The sequence below is a fragment of the Nelumbo nucifera genome, chromosome 3, assembly GCF_055504915.1.
Source record: "Nelumbo nucifera cultivar China Antique chromosome 3, China Antique-T2T, whole genome shotgun sequence".
Classification (NCBI taxonomy): domain Eukaryota; kingdom Viridiplantae; phylum Streptophyta; class Magnoliopsida; order Proteales; family Nelumbonaceae; genus Nelumbo; species Nelumbo nucifera.
The window spans coordinates 87508978-87519388 of NC_142651.1; positions in this window are offsets into that span (position 1 = coordinate 87508978).

Genomic DNA, 10411 nt, shown 5'->3' on the forward strand with positions numbered 1-10411 from the left:
CGCCGAGTTGCAAGCCAAGATTGGGGTCATCAAGGATAAGCTCTGCCAAGTTAAGGAGACCAAGCCGATGTCTCAACCAGTCACGACAACTCCACTGGCCGCATGGACGCATTTACCTCGGGAATCATTTCAGAGCCTCTCCCCCCACACTTCAAGACTCCTACTTTGGAGATGTACGACGGTTCCTCGGACCCTGACGACCACTTGGAGAGTTTCTGAGCGCTCATGATACTCTATGAGTATTCCGACTTCTTGACGTGCCATACTTTCCAGGCCACCTTCAAGGGGTCAATGCGGCGCTGGTTCTTCAGCCTCTCCCCGAGGTCAATTAGTTCTTGGGAGTAGTTCGCCAATATGTTTCTCGCCCGCTTCATTATCAGTAGGCGATGCCAGAAGAGCATCATCTCGCTCATGTCTATCAAACAGAAGCCAAGCAAAAGCTTGTGGTCTTACATTGACCGCTTTAAAAAAGAAGAGCTCGAGGTCAGGGACCTCAACCCCATGGTATCAATGCATGCCGCAATCAATAGACTCCGAGCTGGATCCACATTCAAGTGTTCGGTTGCCAAGACCCCGCCGAAGATGAAGCTAGGATTCCTAGAAAAGGCCCAAAAGTACATTGCGACCGAGGAGGCTTCTGTCGGGGAGCACCAGGACAAGGAAACTGAATGCAACAGTGGGTCCTCCAGAAAGAAAAGGAAGAATGAAGATCGTCATGCTGATGGGGGCAAAGATAACAAGAAGCCGTCGGCCTCAACCATGGCCTACAGCCAATATACGCCACTCAACTATTAGACAGTTTTGTATGCCCTTAGCTTCAATCAGAATGATGTACATTATGAGTTTATTATAAATGATTAAAAGTACATATTTGATTCATGTTCCCTTGGTATATTTCTGTGTAATACCCTTGAACTGGACACTTGATGAGACTCGTGTTAGTTTAGAATGTTCACAGCCGGTGGGTCGGTCTGGGGAGACCTATCCTGATAAGGCTGACACTGTTGTGCCACCAAGTCGGTTGGGGTGGCCTGTCTCAGCTGCCAGGGTGAGACTCTAGGTACATACAGTATAAGATTAATTGAATCTTCGAACCGGACCAGATTTCCAGTATTGCCCTGGACCTTGGAGATTAATGGGCAAAAACTGGAAAGTTACACCCGACCCCTAGACTCGATTATGATACTATATTGGGTGTCAGATTGGGTTGTCTTTGATGTACCAATCAGTGAGATACTTAGCGGGGGTCAAAACCTGGGTATGTTGGGACAGTCTGAGAATTCATCTGAGTGGGTAATCATAGTGACAGGATCAGCCCCTTTGTCGGACAAAGGTAATGATCGGGGATGCACTCTCACTGGTAGAAACCAAGACTACCGGCAGCCGATTTCAATCGTTGAGATTTGTTTTGCAAAATATATTTTTATGAGATATAAAAGTATATATATTATGGTTTCTAAAATGTTTGCAAAAGGTTTTAATTCCCAGGATCCATTTAAGCAGAGAGTGCAACACTGTTCCTTGCAACCGAGGGAGAGGTCCTCTCTTGTCGGGCGGTGTTTGATCATTATGGGCTGAGAGGTTGAGTGTAAGACCATTGAGGGCAATACCTGATGGGCTAATTTTGCACCTGCCCACAGTCCTTGAGTGTTACAAGGTGGCTTGGCCCAGGGACCACTTACGGTAAGTGTTGGGCCCATAGAGCCCATGTGATGGGTTTCAGGGGGTGCACTGTCCATAGCAATGTATTCGGCCAGGCCTTGTAACAAAGGCTGGGCCGAACCCATGTGGCTGATGTGTAGATCAATGTTTGGGTCCCACGCCATACAAGGAAGCCCAACTGGGCAGCAGATTGGAAGGCTAAGTGAGCACACAACATTAATGGGCCTGAAGCCCATTTCGAACTGGGCTGATTTAATCAATTTAAATGAGGGGCAGATCTGGGATTAAATCAGTTGATAGGATTGGGCCTTGACCCTATCCACTCAGAGAGTCCAAGATCTATATAAGATTTAGATCTAGGAGCCTCCTAATAGGATTAGGAGAGGACTGATCTAATCTATAGATAAGATAAGGGTTTATCCTTATCACCTAAAGGGGGGCCTGATCCAAATGTGATTTGGATCAGCAACTCCTAATTGGATTAGGAGCTGATCCTTTAGGGTTACAAGAAAAAAAAGGGGCGGCAACCTTTAGACATGAGAAACACACACCAAGATCTCTAGTCTTCAGAGCTGAAATCACAAAAAAAAGATTTCTGCAATCTCTGCGAAATACTTTCTTGCCGCCTCTTTCCTGCCCCCGCCAGACCTCCAGTTCGATCTCCAACTTTGTAGGAGAGATCAAGATTTGATCTTGATATCAGCTCTTTGTGAAAGGACTGATTGGAAGCAGTGCTCACGTGCCATCCAGCTATTTTGCGAAGGATCAGGTTCTTGGAGAACGCTGCTGATTCTGCTCCATCCTACACTGCGCCATCTTCAGTGGGAGCAGTCTTTGGATCCTTCCTTGGGCGTGAACACCTCCATTGAGAGATAATATTTCTCTGTATCAGGTATACCTCTCTCCCACTCCTTTTGGTTCAGATCTGGTTCAGTTTATGGTTCAAGATTGATCCTTGAAAATATGATTTTCTAAATAGGGAATGCGATTCCCAGTTGAAGGGAGAGAAAAAAATTTTGAAATTCGCCCCCTTTATTCCGCAATATTTGGGCGACCATATGATGGATCTCTCATCCCTTCATCAACTCCTCCCGGATCCAAATCTTGATGCAAATAGGCGAGGAGAAGTTTGTGAAGTGGCCAAAAAAGATGAAGAGAAACCCCAAGAGGGGGAACCCTAAAAAGTACTACAAATTTCACCGCATCGTGGGCCACAACACCAAGGACTACTACAAGTTAAAGAACGAGATAGAGTCCCTCATCCACCATGGACACCTGAAGCAATACGTTGGAGGTGAAGCCAATTGCTTCATCCTCCCAACAGTAGCAGCAATAGCAACACCAACACTAACAGGTCGCCAGAATCATCGACGTCATCGTCAGGGGCTCGACCTCACGGGGAGCCATGACTTCAGCCCACAAGGCCTACACTAGGCAGTTGAGCATCCGAGGGCCATCCCCCAAGAGGCCAAAGCAACACGAGGACCTCTCCTTCATGAACAAGGGCCTTAATGGGATTACAGTCCCCCATGATGACACCTTGGTAATTTCGGCCATAGTGGCAAACTTCCTAGTCAAGAGGATTCTCGTCGATAGTGGCTCCTCAGCAGATATCCTCTTCTACGAAGCTTTTGAAAAGATGAAGATAGAGCCAGAGCGCCTTCAGCTTGCCGACATCCTACTTGTCGGCTTCTCCAGCAATGTTATTAGGCCAGAAGGAAAGATCATCCTACCAATCGCGGTAGGAACCAAGCCTCAGCAGGTGATGAGGATGACGGAGTTCCTTGTCATGAGGATCGGCTCCCCTATAATGCAATCATGGGGAGACCGACTCTTCATGCACTGCGAGCCGCCATGTCCTCCTATCACCTCGCCCTAAAATTCTCAACCAAGCACAGCATCGGAGTCATTCGGGGGGATCAATATGTTGCCTGCTAGTGCTATGTGGCGGCACTTTAAGGAAAGAACAAAGAAGCCTTGCCACTTGAGGGGCTTGACCTTAGGGAGGAGCTAGCAAGCCGAGGCCAACTGGCCGAGGATTTCGTCTTGCTTCCCCTGAACGAGGACGAGCCCGAGAAGACTGTTTGTGTTGGGTCCAACCTTCCCCTAGAGAGCTTATCCGAACTGGTAAGTTTCCTCAAAACTAACACCAACTTCTCCTCTTGGTACGCCGTTGACATGCCCGAAATTGACCCTTCGGTCATTACTCATAGGCTGAGCGTGGACCCGAGCTCTAGGCCGGTTCGGCAGAAGACATCAATCATTACTCTCGATGTTGGATTCATTCGAGAGGTATACTATCCTAACTGGCTATCAAATGTGGTTTTGGTTAAGAAAGCTAATGGGAAATGGTGAATCTGTATTGACTTCACAAACTTTAACCAAGCCTGTCCCAAGGACAGTTTTCCCTTACCAAGGATAGACCACCTTGTCGATGCCATTATAGGATATGAACTGCTTAGCTTTATGGATACCTTCTCTGGATACAACCAGATAAAGATGCACCCCGAAGACGAAGAAAAGACCTCATTCATAAGCAAACATGGCACATACTGCTACAAGGTGATGCCCTTTGGGCTTAAAAACGTAGGAGCTACCTACCGACATCTTGTGAACAAAGTGTTCAAGGATCAGATGGGGAGGAATGTTGAGGCCTATGTAGATGATATGGTGGTGAAGAGGTTGAAAGCCAAGGCCCACACCTCGGACCTGTCCGAGACCTTCGACACTCTGCAGAGGTTTAATATGAAGCTGAACCCCAACAAGTGTGCCTTCGGCATCACTTTGGGCAAGCTTTTTAGGCTTCATCATCACTCAATGAGGTATCGAGGCCAACCCTGAGAAAATACAGGCCATACTGGACATGGCACCTCCTCGGTCGGTGAAGGAAACCCAAAAGCTCACCGGTTGTGTGGCGGTGCTCAACCACTTTATGTCAAAGTCAGTTGACTATTGTCTTCCCTTCTTTCGAGCCATCAAGAAACAGAAGGACTTCTAGTGGATGAGGGAATGTCAGTGAGCTTTTGACCAACTCAAGTATTACCTTGCCTCGCCTCCCCTTCTGGCCCGCCCGGTACCAAGAGAAACTTTATACCGTTACCTGTCAATCGGGGACAAAGCGGTCAGCTCAGACCTGATAAAAGAAGATGGAGCACAAAAACCAATATACTATGTCAGAAAAGTACTATGTGACGTCAAAACCAGATATCCCTAAGCAGAGAAGCTAGCCTTCACGCTTGTGGTTTTGGCCTGAAAACTTAGGCCTTACTTCCAAACTCACACCATTACAGTGTTAACAAACCAACCCCTCAGAGTTGTCATCGCCAAGCCCGAAACCTCGAGGCGCCTAATCAAATGGGCCATAGATCTTTCTAAATTTGACATATAGTACCAGTCGTGGCCCACCATCAAAGAACAAGCCCTCACAGATTTTATGACGGAGTGAACCTTCAACCGAGCTCTCCCCCGAGCCCTAGAAGACGAATCAGGAAATGGGCGCCCCGCTAGAGATGCTCCTCCTACCTGGAAGCTTTTTGTGGACGGGTCATCCAATACCAAAGGAAGAGGCGCTAGCCTTATCCTTCTCACCCCAAATGACTCAACCATCGAATAAACGCTGAGGTTCGACTTTCCAGCATCCAACAACGAAGCCAAGTACGAAGCCCTCCTCGTCGGAGTGCAACTGGCCAAGGACCTTGGCTCATCATATATTAAAGCCTTCAGCAACTCCCAACTGGTGGTTAACCAGGTGAACGGTGAGTACGAAGCCAGAGAACAAAACATGTCTAAGTACCTCGCCAAAGTCCAAGAACTAGCTCGCCACTTCCAACACTTTACCCTGCGGCAAGTCCCACGAGCTGAAAACGCGAAGGTCGTTGCCCTATCCAAGTCGGCAAGCACCTCAGGCACGGTCCTCGGCTGTATTGTTCATTTAGAGAAGCTATCTTGGCCGACCATAGAAGAAACTCAAGTACTACCAATAGGGGCCAAGACATCATGGATGGACCCTGTCATCAACTTCCTCCTTATAGAACAGCTGCCCAACGACTGGAACGAGGCTAGACGACTCTGGTGTCAGGCAGCCCACTATACGTTGCACAAAGGAAAGCTGTATAGAAGATTCTTCACTCTGCCCTACCTCCGATGCCTTCGCCCCGAGGAGGGGGAGTACGTGCTCAGGGAAATTCATGAAGGCATCTGCGGAAACCACCTCGGCAGCAAGGCCCTTGCCCAGAAGACGTTGAGGTTGGGATATTTTTGGCTAACACTTCAAAAAGACGCTGTCGAACTTGTGTGAAAATGTGATCAATGCCAGAGGCACACCAACATGTGCCATTAGCCTACGATAACTCTCTCAGCCCTTAGTAGCCCTTGGCCCTTCGCTAACTGCGGAATGGACCTCCTTGGCCCTTTCCCACAAGCAACGGGAGGCAGGAAGTACCTCGTCGTTGCTGTTAGACCTGTTCAAGGGCCGGGCCAAGCCAGACTCGGGCTGGGCTTTTAGTCTTCATAAACATAATTTTTTTAGGCCCAAGCCCAAGCCCGGCCCGAGCAATGGGCCTATAACATGGACCCGAGCCTAGCCCTAATAAAAAGCCCAAAGCCCAACCTAACAGAAGAAAGAACTCACTGCCGGTGACTGTGTTTGCTGGTGCTGAGTTCATGTCTGTGTGTGTGTGTGAGAGAGAGAGAAAGAGAGAGAGAAAGAGAAAGAGAGAGAGAGAGAGGACTTATCACCGCCGCCGCCGGTGCCTGTGTTTGCTACCTCGTTAGTGTCTGAGATTTGAAAGAGAAGAAGTGAGAAGAGGAACAAGAGAGAGAAAGAAAGAGAGAGAAAGAGAGAGAGAGAGAGAGAGAGAGAGAGAAGACTCACCGCCAGTCTGCCGGAGTTGTTGTGCTGGTGAATGTTCGCTGGTTCTACACCTGCTTGAGAGTGTGAGGAGGATGTAAAGAGAAGAGAGGTTCGGCATTGGGCAGTTCGACTAACAGGAAATGTGGAAAGAGATGAATGATAAGGGTTAGGATATTAGGGTTTTTGGGTTTAGCCTATAGATTGGGCCAGGCCGGGCTCGGGCCGGGCTATTTTGGAAAATCCCGAGCCCGGCTCGAATTTATTGTGGGCCGGGCTTTTTGGCCCGAGGTCAAGCCCACGGGCTCATTTGCGTGTTCAAGCCCGTCCGGGGACCGAGCTGGCCCGTTGGGCCACCCGGCCCTTGAACAGGTCTAGTTGTCGTGGACTACTTCACGAAGTAGGTCGAAGCCGAGCCCTTAGCCACTATCACGGTTGGGCCACCCAACCCATGAACAGGTCTAGTTGTTGTGGACTACTTCACGAAGTGGGTCGAAGCCGAGCCCTTAGCCACTATCACGGCTCGTGCAATCCAGAACTTCTTTTGGAAAAACATCATCTGTCGCTTCAGCCTCCCCCACATTCTAGTCACCAAAAATGGGAAGCAGTTCGATGATGCCAAATTCCAAGAATGGTGTGCCTCCCTCAGCATCAAGCAGCAGTACACCTCGGTGGGCTAACCCCAGACAAACAGCGTAGCCAAAGTCACCAATAGAACCATCCTAGACGGACTCAAAACAAGGCTAGACAGAGCTAAAGGACTATGGGCCGATGAACTGAACAACATACTCTAGGCATACCAAACCACACCTTGGACGGCCACGGGAGAAACTCCCTTTGGCCTAACCTATGGTACCGTTGCGGTAATACCAGCAAAGGTCGGCCAGCCTATGCTCCAAGTCGAGGCATATAATGAAAAGGAAAACAGTGAAGCTCTCAGAGCCAACCTAGATCTACAAGAGGAAGCCCGGGAGCAGGCGTAGATCAGGGTAGTTGCCTACCAGCAACGCATGACCCGCTACTACATCTCAAAAGTCAAAGAAAGATGCTTCCGAGAGGGGGACCTCGTCCTTAGAAAAGTCATGGTCCCCAAACCCGGAGTAAGAAAGCAAGGCCCCAATTGGGAAGGCCCCAATAGGATCAAGCGAGTCCTCGGCCCTGACACTTTTCACTTGGAACATTTGGATCGAAGACACATCCCCCGGACATGGAACTTGGAGAACCTACGAATGTATTTTCAATGAATGTAGTTACCTATGGCCAAGTGATGAATGAATGAAGCAAAAAGTTCCTCTTCGCCTCAGATGATTGAACGAATGTGTTCTAAGCCCTAAAAGACCCATAGCCTCGGGACCTGTCGACGCGCAAAGCCCTCTTCCGAGTGACGAGCCCTCAGCACGAGCCACTGCAAAAAACAATGATGACCCTAGGACGAGCACCTCGCCAAGAGCATACATGCCAGGGTGAGAGAGGCCTTTTACACCTCATCACCTCCTTGGCGAACGGTGGCCCCCTCGGCATGCTAGGGCGAAAGAGGCCTCTACACGCCTCGTCACCTCGGAGAGTGGTGACCCCCTCGGCTACCTATACTTAGAGCAACGAAAATAGTGAGATCGAGCCCTCAGCTTTGCCGGTGGGACGCCTCGGCCTTCCCCGAGGAAACACTTGGTGAGAAAACAAGTCAAGTGAACTGCACCTCAATGGTGCTGCTCCACCTCGGTTGTTCGTCTCCCCATGTACCTTGGCGACATACCTCGACCCACGACCTCAGCCACAGTGCCAGGTCCCTTCGACCTTGCCTAAGTTGACACTTAAGAAAATCGGGAGCCGGGTGATCCCCACTTCGAACGTGTGGCCTCGCCTAGGATCCCAACACCCCAATTACTTGAAGTGAACGTGCAAATAAAGGTACACTATGAGCGAATCATGTGTGCTTTGTGTGCTGTGGTCCTGATTGTTCATAGGGGCAAGGACCTCTCGAAGAAGGAAGAAGAGAAAGAAGGAAAATGAAGAAAGAAGAGAAAGAAGAAAGACAACATACACAAAGCATAGTGAATACAAAAAATGGCTTCATTCATCATTTAATTCTTGTTTCTTATCACCTTTACAAAAAGTTTGTTAAGGCCTTATAGGCCAAGCATATGTACATTCACAAAGAAAAAGAGAAACAAACAACAAAACACTACAGTAGCTGAACAAAAAGGAGGAATGAATCTACGCCTATGCCTTGCCATTGGCAGGAGGGGGAACAAAGTCATCAGCAGGTTGGGCCTCACTGGGAGCGTCGGGGATCACTTGCAGCCCCTCGACATCAAAATCCGGCATCACCAGTAGGAGAACCTTTTTCGTATCTTTGATGCCATCAAGGTAGGAAGACGAAGCATACTCTGCCATCGCATCCAGGTAATCGGAGGACTTCTTGTACACCTCCACCATCTCGGCCGCTGCTTTCTTTGATTGCTCCGCCGAGGCCATGGCTTAAGCAGCCTTCTTCTCTGCCTCGGTTGCTCATCTCTCTGCTCCGGTGATGATGCTCTCCAGTTGGACCCACTCCATTTGTTCCTTGGAGAGTCCTTGTTGTGCCTCCTTCAGCTGAATCTCGAGGCACTCCCGAACTGATTGCTCGTCTAGGAACGCCTTTCGGAACTTCTGGTACTTGTCCTCGGCGGCGACAACTGCCTTCTGGAACTTCTCCTGTTCCTTCTAGAGCTTCTCCTTGGAGGACTTCTTCTCCTTCTCCGCCTTGTCAATGCGAGACATGGCCAGCCTCGTTCGGTCCCCCAAACCGATAAAATGAAGATAGGCCTACAACAAAACTAGTTAGCAAACAAAAGGGGAGGGAGAGAAGGAAACGCAAAGCCGAAAAGCATCTTACCTCAGCCAAGTGGTATAGGCCCTCGTCATAGATGGCCTTGGGGTCCCTCTGCATTAGGCGGTAGTGATCACTTAGCAGGATGGCCCCGCTCACCAGCTCCTGGCTGACCCCCTCTTCCTGAATGGAGTCCCTTTCTCAGAGCTACCACTGCGGGCGGAAGATCTTTCTGGCTCCCTTAGCTCGGATGGGCGCTCCATGGGCATGGACCTCCGCACCACCTCCTCAATATGTCTCTCTGTATTGGCCACCTTACGCGGTGGCTCCTCCCTCGGCGTATCTACTGCGGGCCTCTTCCTACCCGCCTAGGACCCGTTTGTGGGCTTCTTCGGTGCCTCGATCTCGGTAGTTGGCTTCTTCGGTGCCTTCTTCATCTTTTTGGCCCCCTCTGAGGGTTTCTTCACCCCACCAGTGACCTCCTGGGGTGCCACCACTGGCTGCTTCCCTTTAGAGGGGACCTACAGATTTCCCCCCTTCGTCGAGGTAGGGGAAACTTCATTGTTGGGCCACTTTGGTGTTTGTCCTCTGGCTTTCTTCCTGGCCTGCTTCGCTCGAGCCTTCTCCAACAAACGCTGCTTGGTGTCCATGGGCACTTCTGCAAAACAACAAAAGAAAACAATTAGTACATTAAAGCATAAAATATGGAAGACGTGCTATGTAACCACAAAACCTCTCCTACCGAGGGGGGCTGGGCTAATCCCAGTGAAGACTAGGGGGACCTCCTCCTCCACCAACGGCTTCGCCTGGAATGTCCCCATCACAAGCAACTGAGCTACAGCTGCAACCTCCACCAACGGCTTCGCCTTGGAAATGTGCTTCCTCGACACAAACATGTTACGGAACATCCTCAAAGTCAACTCCACACCCCTGAGCTGAGCCCACACTATCATCGCTACGATGGTCATAAGGACGTTGGGTACGAGTTTACTGATAGTGATATCGTACCACTCTAGCAACTCAGAGATTAAAGAAGGGAGGGGAAACCTTAAGGCCACAGTCGAAAAAATGCTAGTAGACACAAATTTCCC